Consider the following 10,755-nt stretch of genomic DNA (forward strand, 5'->3'; position numbering starts at 1 on the left):
GTAATAGAAAATCTCACCAAATCCTTGAAGAAATCATCAATATGTCCAAGGCACTAGTCTCCTTTCAACCCAAAGGCTGTATCTAGTAGCTACAATATCTTCAGACGTCATTGTCGAGGACGAATCAAAAAAATTTCACTGGGTATGCAATTCATACACCCTTTAGTAAGGTGAGCAATAAGGGGTGTGGGTTATAGATCTCTCACCTTGGTGACTCCACTATTTAAGTCTCATTTTGAGCACTGTGGCTTTCAAAAAACCACACACTAGCTCAGATACCTCACAACACAGAACTCTTGTGTTTGACCCTGAAAAGATAATATTTAGGAGAGTCAGGAAAGAAATAAATCTTGTCACTCCAACTCCTATGACCTCTTTTCCAGAAGTATCATCCTCTAGCTCTCAAAAAGTTGTGATAAATTACCCTGAGTCTTCCTCAAAAGTCTTGGAATATCTCGAGGAAAATTGTGCACTGTTTGGACCATTTTCCTTGAGAGTCAAAAATGAACAATATTATGTCAACTCTCCTCCTTTCAAATTTCATTCCTTCCTGGAAACTTAGGAGGCTAAATACATTATCATAAACAGTCCAACACAGAGTGTAAATAACCTTCCAACTGAGCTTCTATTAGCTGCAATTGAGACAACTCCTTAGCAGGGCCCTATGATAAACCTCCTACCACCTCCTTTGCAAAACATGGTTGTCCTTGGTTTTCTCCTAGATATAAATGCTCTACCGGACTTGCCACAACCCCTAAATAGTATGCCACAAGACTATCTTAAGCTCTTTCCAAGATTCACTCAAGAAGATGATATCTCAACACAAAGACATATAGAAATGTTTTGTACATTTGCAAAAAATGTGAATGTAGAACAATTGGATGTGGTGTTGAGACTTTTTTTTCAATATTTGTATGGGGAGGCAATGAAATGGTTCAAATCCCTCCCAAACACCTCAATCACTACCTGGGAGGAGATGGAAAATTCTTTTGTGTAGAAATGGGGAGAGAAAAGGGACCATGGGTACATCCTCATTGAATTCAATGCAGTGACAAAAAAACATAATGAATATGTTTCAAAATTCATAAAAGGTTTAACAAATTATACAACATTCTTCCAACCAAAATCAACCATCCATAGGCTGTTGCTAAAGTGGTGTTTGATGGGGCTTTCGAACCTGAATTCAGATTCACTCTTAGAGAAATAAAGTCACGTACCATGGATGAGATTCAAATAGACGCTTTAGAAGTTGAAGAAAATTTTACCTCCATCGGAAAATGGAGAGGGAAAACTGAGTATGACGACAGGAGAATAGGAAAGGAGGAAGCTAGCTCTTCATGCCATGGGAAGGAAACCCAAGAATAGAGGCTTCAGGAGATGAATACGTTGATAAGAAATCTGTCTAAAAATATTGTAAAACTAGAATTAGAAAAAAAAAACCCTCCTCGATAGAGTCAACCAACTCCTAACCAAATTTTCAACCCCTAGTACAGGAGACCACCCTTGCAGTGCTTACAAAGGGAGAGAAAATATCAACAATATCACATTCAACCTCCTTTGTATTTGGAAGATGATCCAGAGGAACATGTTGAAGAAACCATGGAATTTCAAGAAAACCAGTTCTCTTCTCTCTCTGAAGAGGAATATGAAGTTGAAGCACATGAGGAAGGAGGGGATGAGTTGGATGCCCCACTTGATGATGGTGAGATCGAAAACTATTGTAGGTAGTTTTTTGACTTCATGTAGGCTCAGTCACACAGAAAATATGACATCAGATCCTCTAGGAAAAGGTATAGAATGCAGGACCAAAATGAGGAGCCCCCTCCCTCAAATTATCCCAAACCACAAGAGAAAGGAAAGAAGCCTCTGGACCAAGTCTCACCAAAAAAGAAAGAGTCCTCATATTCCATTCTTCACATTGGCCTAAAGTCTCTAAAATAGAATAGTTTCCCTTACCATCCAAGTCATTTGTGATAGGGAGAAAGAGCATGCTGATGTTGCTACAACTGATAGGAGCCCCTCTACCTTTAATATTCAAAAAGAGTTGGAGAAGGTCATAACATTTGTTACCCTAACTAAATTATTAAAGAATCCTAATTGCCAATCCCAAGTATCTCAGTTCATGTTCCCATCCACCACAACTCCTTTAAAGGATAGCCTGAACCTCCAAGAAGAAATACCCATGGTTTTGTTTGGACCTCATGTCAAGGAGAAAGACTCTTCCATTTCCCCTTTCTATGTCACCTTGGTAATTCATGAGCTCTTACTACACAACTGCATGCTTGACTCAAAAGATTATCACAATTTGATGCCATTGTCTATGATGAAGCAGTTGGGGCTAAAAATAACAAAACATATAAGGGTTTGTACTCCTTTGGTTCCAAGAGAGTAAATTTTTTGGGGATGATTAAATATTTGGTGGTCAATTTGGCTCAGATTATTGTAAAAAGTGTAGTAATGGACATTGTGGTTGTTGATATCCATGCAAGGTTAGGTATGCTCTTTTCCATGTCATGGGGGTGTAAGATTGGAGGATCTATGAAACTAGATTTAACATATGATACCATCTTTGTGTTCGGTGGAGAAGAAAGATGATTGTATAGAGAATCGAGATTTGTAAAGACAATTACAAGGGCTAACTGTTCAAATAATGCTCCTGTGTATGGTAAAGAGAAAGATTTCTCCTGTTTGTTGTTAGAGGAAAATGATCTAATCCTGGATGAAACATAGGTGGAGTGTTCTGTCCAGCTAAACAAACAATCATTGGAGTGTGATAAAGTATGGAAGTTATACTTTGATGGTGCTTATTCCAGGGAAGGAAATGGGGAAGTTTTGTTGTTGGTGTCTCCGAAAGGAAACCTAATTCCTCTTTCATTCAAGCTATAGTTTGAAGCCACTAATAATGTTGCTGAGTATGAAGCTTTGTTGTTAGGACTGCAAGCTGCTAGGAATCTCAACATTGGGTGCTTGACAATGTTTGGAGATTCAGAGTTAGTGGTAAAACAAATCAGAAATCAATGCCAAACCAAACATCCAAGACTGAAGGCTTACCGAAATGAGGTATGGGATCTAATTGATAATTTTTTCTTAGATTTTAATATCCAATTTATGCCTAGAGAGAGAAATCAGATGGCTGACTCCTTGCCTATAACTACTAGTAATTTTAAACCTCCTCAAAACCCATTGCTCATATATGAAGTTGAGGTCAAGTATAGACCTTCAGTGCCAAAAAATCTCAAACATTGGTAGGTGTTTGAAGACGAGAAACAAATTAAACAATTCATGGAGGTTATTGGAGATTTTTCAAAACTAGTGATTGACTAGGAGGATGAGGAAGTAATAGATGAACAACACGTTAGTTGGGGAGAAACTATTGCTGGACACAAGATTTTGCAATTAAAGAGTAATACCATCCCCAAGGGATTGATCCCATTAGAAATTTTGTTTAACCCAAATTATGTGGTTGCCAAACCTATTGAGCAAGAGCTGGAAGAACAAATGGAATATTGCAACATTGGTACAAAACAGGACCCCAGGGTAATAAAATTGGCAAAAGGAGTTCTTGATGAGTACAAGCAGAAGTATATGGACCTTTTTAAACATTATATGGATGTGTTTTCTTGGTATTATGATGACCTAAAAATATTTGATACTAATATCATTCAACATAAGATACCCTTTAAAGGCAGGGTGAAACCATACAAGTAGAAGCTCAAGAAAAATAATCCTTTGTTACTCCCATCAATTGAAAAAGAGGTAAGGAAGTTGCTCTAGGACAAAATCATTGTACCTTTGAGGTATTCAAACTGGGTGGGAAATTTAGTACCTGTCAGAAATAAGAATGGGGAAATAAGGTTATGTGTTGACTTCAAAAATATGAACAAGGCTTCATTAAAAGACAATTACTTGCTTCCTAAAATGGACTACATTTTGCATAAAGTGGCAGGCTGTACCCAAATGTCCTTGATGGATGGTTTTTCTAGATACAATCAAGTGGCTATCCACCTTGAATATCAGAATAAAAATGCTTTCACCATGCCCTAGGGAATATTTATGTATGACAGAATGACCTTCAACCTCATAAATGTAGGATCCACTTTTCAAAGAGCCATGGATATAGAATTTTTGGGAGAGCACGACAAATTCATGGTAATTTACTTGGATGACATCACCATTTTTGCAAAAATATATGAAGAACACATTGAACATCTAAGTGTCACTTTTCAGAAATGTTGAAAGTATGGTCTATCTTTAGATCCCAAGAAATCTCAGTTCTCTCTAAGTGAGGGAAAACTCCTAGGGCACATTGTGGCAAAGGAGGGGGTGAAGATTGATGCCAAAAGGGTTGAAGACATCAATAACATCCCATTACCAAGAAATAAGAAATAAATCCATGTTTTCTTGGGAAGAATCAACTTTTTAAGTAGATTAATACCAAATTATGCTAAGACAAGCAAAGAAATTACAGAGATGTTGAAGAAGGATAAGGAAGTGAAGTGTACTTTAGAAGCTCGAGAATAATTTTCTAGCAAAAAAAAGGCTTTCACAAAAGCTCTTGTATTAGTCATCCTAGATTATATAAAACCATTTTTTATTATTTCTTTTCCTTCCCCTCACATAGTGATTGTTGTCTTATTGTAGAAGAATGATGAAGGGCATGAGAAATAAATTGCATTTTTCAGTCAGGTGCTACGAGATGTTGAGCTAAAATATAATATTTTGGAGAAATAGGCCTATGCCTTGGTCAAAGCCCTAAAGGATTTTAGAATCTATGTCCTGCAATCAAATATAATTTCCTATGTTCCTACAATTACTATGAAAGATATCCTGGTGCAAGGTGATAGTGAGGGAAAAAGAGGAAAATGGATTGCTAAAATACAGGAGTATGATATGGATATCAAACCTACCAAGCTGATCAAGGGGCAGGGGCTAGCTAAAATTTTATCTGAAGCAAATTTCCAAGCATTGGGCATAAACTTACTGGCTGGAAAAGATGGAGAAAGTGAAAAATTGGAGCAACAACAAGGGATTGAAACCTCAACTCAGAAAAACCATATGAAATACTTTGTGTCCCACTGGTATAAATATATTGTCTTGTTGACGGTGATGGACCCGCTAACGTTTAGGGGATCTTCCCAATATGAAGTTCCAAATAGGCCTCACACCGTTTGGTGTAGGAGTCCCATCAGGTATGATGGCTCGGTTGCCATTATCTTAAAGATATGCCTTAGCTATTGCTTGTTAGCATGTGAGAGTGGTGTTCTTTTTCTTCGGACATCGAGGTTCACGTGCTTGGTGAGTGCTTGGTGCAGCTTGTGTTAGAGTTATTTCAGCGCAGAGGGAGAGGGTGGAAGTGAGTCTCAAGTTGAAAGGGAATAGTCCCAACTCTGCTAGAGACACGCAACACAACAAGACATGCATAGCTTCCAGTTGAGTAATCCACATGAATGTGGAAGTCACAAACACAAGGTGAAAAGATAGCACGTACAACACCCAGTGGAATAGTCCACATGAGTGTGACAAGCATTATAACACGTTTACAAGAATGAGTTTATCGAGTATCTGGCAAGATAGCCCACATGACCAAAACAACATTAGCAACTGATACAACACATTTACAATAGCATATGTACTAAAACAACCGAAATAGTTCAACTGTCTCAATACAAGTTAAAGAAACATGCATTACAAGTGTCCAAAGAATAGTCTTACAAGTAATTAAAATACATGTGTGAAAATGTGTTGGCCTATTAACAGGCTTCTGAATTAAGTGAAAGTTCCAAGAAACATCCATACACCATTACATAACTAACCCCAATAGCGGGGCATTGGAGCCACTGCTCGCTCCTCAAATAAAATATTACAGACTCTCAAGGCTATGTGGGAGGAGCCAAGGTGAGAAGTATTTTGGATGTACAAATGAGGGGTATTTATAGCCTAGGGTAAAACTAACCCTTGTGACTATTCGACTTCCCTCATGATTGTTTGACTTACATGACTCTTCATATTTACATGTGGGTCTCTTAGACTTCCACGTTACATTAAATTGATTACAATAGTGTGGTCCACAGTAGTGATGTGGCCGAGATGACTCATGACATGACTTGACATGACAAAGTTGGTATGTTCATGCTGCTGGTGGCATGCATGTCGAGCTGCAGTGTTGATGAGTTGGTGTTCACTTGATGTTGCATGGGCACATCGCTCCTTGCTTGTACTTTAGCATGCTTCAAGTGTTTGTCCATTCATGAGAAAATATACTCGCATGCATTCCTCATTCATCCATTCACAAAATAATCTCCTAGCATGCATTCCTCGTTCGTCTGTTCGCAAACAAATCTCCTCGCATGTGCTCCTTGTTCATCCTGTTCATCGTCGCGTCATGTCTCATCCATGTACCTGTATCTGCAATCACTCATGACGAGACGACATCAAATCCATAAATATCCTAGTCTACCATGATGCATTATCGTTCACTTTCAGATGTAGGTGACCAAGAGAGAGAACAAGGCTCTGAAACTATGCAAGGCATATTTCAAGTTGGGATGCAAGCTCCAGGGACTACCGTGAAAATTGTGCAGAGGTCATTGGGAGGCTGAGATGGATGATCTAGATCAGCAGTGACTGTTCGTGGGATCTGGCTCAGTTGAAGGGAAGATCTGTGCAATTTTTTCAGGGAGGTAGTGTAGGAAGCAGAGGGGGATTGACAGCAAAAACTATGCAATTTCTCTAAGGAGCTGGCAGCAGGCTGCACGAGTGCTGCTAATAAAAATTGTGCAATTTTTTTGGGGAGTTGGCAGCGGGCTACGGGAGTGCTGCTGGTAAAAAATACGTAATGCTAGGAGGCTAGCCTGCTAAACATACTTTCATAGTTTCTGATATGAGTGGGATGTTGGGCAGATGGAGAACTGCTCATGAAAACTACGTAGTTTTGTGGGCGAGCAATAGGCCAACTGACTGGATGACTGGATGGAAAAGCTACATAATTTTTTGATGGAGATAGTGATGGACACAAGGTGTCTGTCTAGCATGTCTGCGCAGTTTCTTCCATCAGCGGAGTGAGCATGCTTTTCATCTTTTGCACAAATTTTTGGGGGAGTGAGGCCCGGGGTCACTGCAAGGGGTAAAAATGTCCGGCTGACCAGCTAGAGACTCAGTTGGTGTGCTTGTGGGAAGCGCAGATTGAAATGGCTTGATGGGAAACCTTTGTACTATTCTGAATGACAGAGGGTAGATTCGAATCCAGGGCTTCACAGTGCAGACTACCTGGGAGGTAGCCTCAAGCTCTGCGCAATTCTGGGTAGCAGTACATAATCACTGAGAGCTGAAACTATGCAATGCAGCTTAATGGATGTCTGAATGTTGGAGGATGGTCCGGTAGACAAAGCTTCAAAAAGAAGACCAAGTGTGTGAACGAGTGACTTCGTAAATGTATGACCTTGCGAACACACACTCTACATGACTTGAGGACAAGACACCTCAAACCAACTAGACAACATACACTCAGTTTGTTTGATCAATGGTGTGAGCAACAAACATGACACTTGCGATAGATTGTTGAACGACAGCGACGACGCTTGTGTGACAGTGCATACAACTTTGTGTGTGAGTGCGATGAATGTTTACATAGTGGACACAACTTGTACACATGAAGGCAAACCTTGTGCATGGTCAGAACATGACTACAAGCATGACATTTTGATCAACATGCAAAAACATGTTCATTGAACGGTCAAGCAAGGAGGTTGAAAACACTCAACACAAGCTCACGGGATGAGCCCAAGTGCTTTCAAGCATCAAGGAAGAACCTAAGGAAGGCTCTGAAATTGGCTGTAGGCCAATATTTTTTAGGGTTTTGCAGCTGCTACAACACTTGGCGACACACTAGTTTAACTCCAGCTTCTCTGTTTTGGTCCATTGACAGTATAGGGCCTTGTTCTTTTGGGGAGTATTGAATCATTGTGTGGGTTACTTTGGCCTCCCCACTTACCCCATGGACATACATGGTTCACCTTTCACCAACTCAGTCAAACAAAACAACAAGTTTCGACTTGATCACAGTGTTTTGAAATCGGAAAGGGTAGTTTGGCTCGCGAGTTAAAAAAAATTTAGAGTATAAGTTTTCATCTTTGGTGTTGCTCTACTACTAGCAAGCTTGGACAATACCTTGGCGAAGTCATGCAAGAACACATGCATTGCTCCACTACTAGCGATCCTGGTTAGTACCCTAGTGGAGTTGCATGCTTCACATCTCTGCACAGGAAGCCTTTCTCTTCTTTTGCCTTAGTATTTTTAAGAGGACTATGCATAGGCACTTATTTAATTTTTTGGGGTAGAAGAGGGATCCCAACTTATTGAGAGAAGAAGAGGTTGTTCCTTTAGAGAAGCATGTAAGACCTCTGACATAGGTTTTCTCGTTTAGATTTTCCCCTTCTCCATTTCTACTAGTTGGATGAGATTGAACACATAGAGAAGAAGGTTGAGTATAAGCATGGGGTTTCCCAGTGTGGACAAAGGTTCATGGTTGGACCCAAGCTTCCATTGTAGATGGTTCGTATTTCCCATGAATACTTCGTCGACCAAAGGTTATAACCAAGCACAGAGAAGATGGATGCAAGATTGGCCAAGTGATGTAGTGTCACAAGACTCTTTGGATCTGATTAGGTGCTCAAGTTTATGCTCAAAAATAAAAGTGTCATAATCTTGTTAAACTCAGCTTCATATTGAAGAGCATGTCATTTTGAATCCAACTGTGTGAACGAAAGTCAAATCCAAGTTCGTATGTAGAAGTTAGAGAAAGTCAAAGTTTAAGTTTGACTTGTCTACATGGCAGGATTGGGATGATGTGGCAAGGTATTCATCAAATGAGGAGGTGCCAAGTGGTAGGCCACCAATGGCCCCCGCATATCACATATGATAGGACGCAGGTGGATCGAGTTAAGAATCAGCCCCCAGGGAATGGAGGTTGTGATTTGCGATATTACATATCACAATCTCAGGAAAGGATCAACGTATGGAAACTGGCCCCCAACAGGTTGGATTGTGATGCGATATTGCAATCACATATTGTAGGAAAAACAAGGCCGCAGACTTTAAGACCTGATTCTCCACCGATTGCGATGAGCGATAGATTTCCTGGACACGATATTTTATATGTTGCATTTTAATGTCCCGTCAGGTCCTCAATATTGCTATCACAACATTCCGCCGTGTTATCAAGACCCTCAGCCCAACAAACTTCATCAATTGTGAAATACGATAGTTCCTAGATGCGATGCTACTATAGGTTGTGATTTAATATCCTGTCAGGTCAGTGATATCGCAATCACAAATCTCCTGTTTTTATTCACATACCATAAGAGTCGGAAACACTTGTCAATTGTGATTTGCAATACGACAAACAGGTTATGGCCCGCAGCACGACCAAATTCTCACTAAGTTAGTGGATTTTGAAGCGAATCTGTAGGGTTATGTCGATTTTGGAGAAATTTGTGGAACAAATAGTGGGAGAACTAGGAGAAGTCATAACTTCTTTAGTTCTTATCCAAATTGGATGTAAAAGGAGGCTAGATAGCCATTTTTCAGTATTTTGAACTCATTGAGATATGTTGCAGAGGCATTTGAGCATTGTAAACACACTTTTCTTGCAATTGAGCATAATAGAGAGGCCCAAGCATTGGAATCTAGACCAAGGAGATGTAGCCCAAGATGGGTGAACTCCTCATGATATCTCTATGTTGTGTGTTAATTTTGATGTTCTTTGTTGTTATTTTTCTACTTTTTAGCATATGTTTTATGTTAAATTGTTTATAACATTTACATAAGAAAATCTCATGGGAATCAGTTAATTAAGAAAACATGGTGAATCCTTAAGCACTTGATAAGAAAATGATAAGCATCTTGGGTTTTATTCTGAATGGGGAATTAGCACAACATTACTAATCTGCTCCATTTCAGATCAAGTTGGTATCAGAGCATTGGTTTTTGCTTACTAGATTTTCTTTGTGAAAGAAGGATTTAATTGTTTGCAAGTTTATGTCATGCTTACAAGGTTAAAACTCAAAAGAGGTGAAGGAAAGCTAGTTGGAAGCCCTGAAGTTGGGTCAAGTGGAAGAAGAGAAAGGTTGCCAAAGTCTTCTACACCAATACATCCTCAAGTTGGAGATGAGTTTTTAGAGACCATGTCTCATGAAGGAGAACCTATCATGACAGAAGGTGTGAATACCTTTAGAAAGGCTTTCTTTGATATGGCAAAGATGGTGAAGGTCCTCTATGAAGAGAGGAATAGCATACTGCAAGGAGAAAGTTCCAAACCTCGCAAAGGAGAATTTTCTTCAGGAGGAGGTAATGGAAAAGGAGGTAATGGGAATGGAGACAAGCCTCCACCTTCTCCACCATCTTCTTCATCTTCTACTTCAAAATCATATTCACACTCTTCCACTAATACAACCCTGAAGCCCTGAAGTTGGGTCAAGTGGAAGAAGTGAAAGGTTGCCAAAGTCTTCTACACCAGTACATCCTCAAGTTGCAGTTGAGTTTTTAGAGACCATGTCTCATGAAGGAGAACCTATCATGACAGAAGGTGTGAATACCTTTAGAAAGGCTTTCTTTGATATGACAAAGATGGTGAAGGTCCTCTATGAAGAGAGGAATAGCATATTGCAAGGAGAAAGTTCCAAACCTCGCAAAGGAGAAGGTTCTTCAGGAGGAGGTAATGGGAATGGAGACAAGCCTCCACCTTCTCCACCATCTTCT

Source organism: Pinus tabuliformis, chromosome X, assembly GCF_031772625.1.
Source record: "Pinus tabuliformis cultivar Carrire ecotype Pingquan chromosome X, CPIR1, whole genome shotgun sequence".
In the NCBI taxonomy this organism is placed as follows: Eukaryota; Viridiplantae; Streptophyta; class Pinopsida; order Pinales; family Pinaceae; genus Pinus; species Pinus tabuliformis.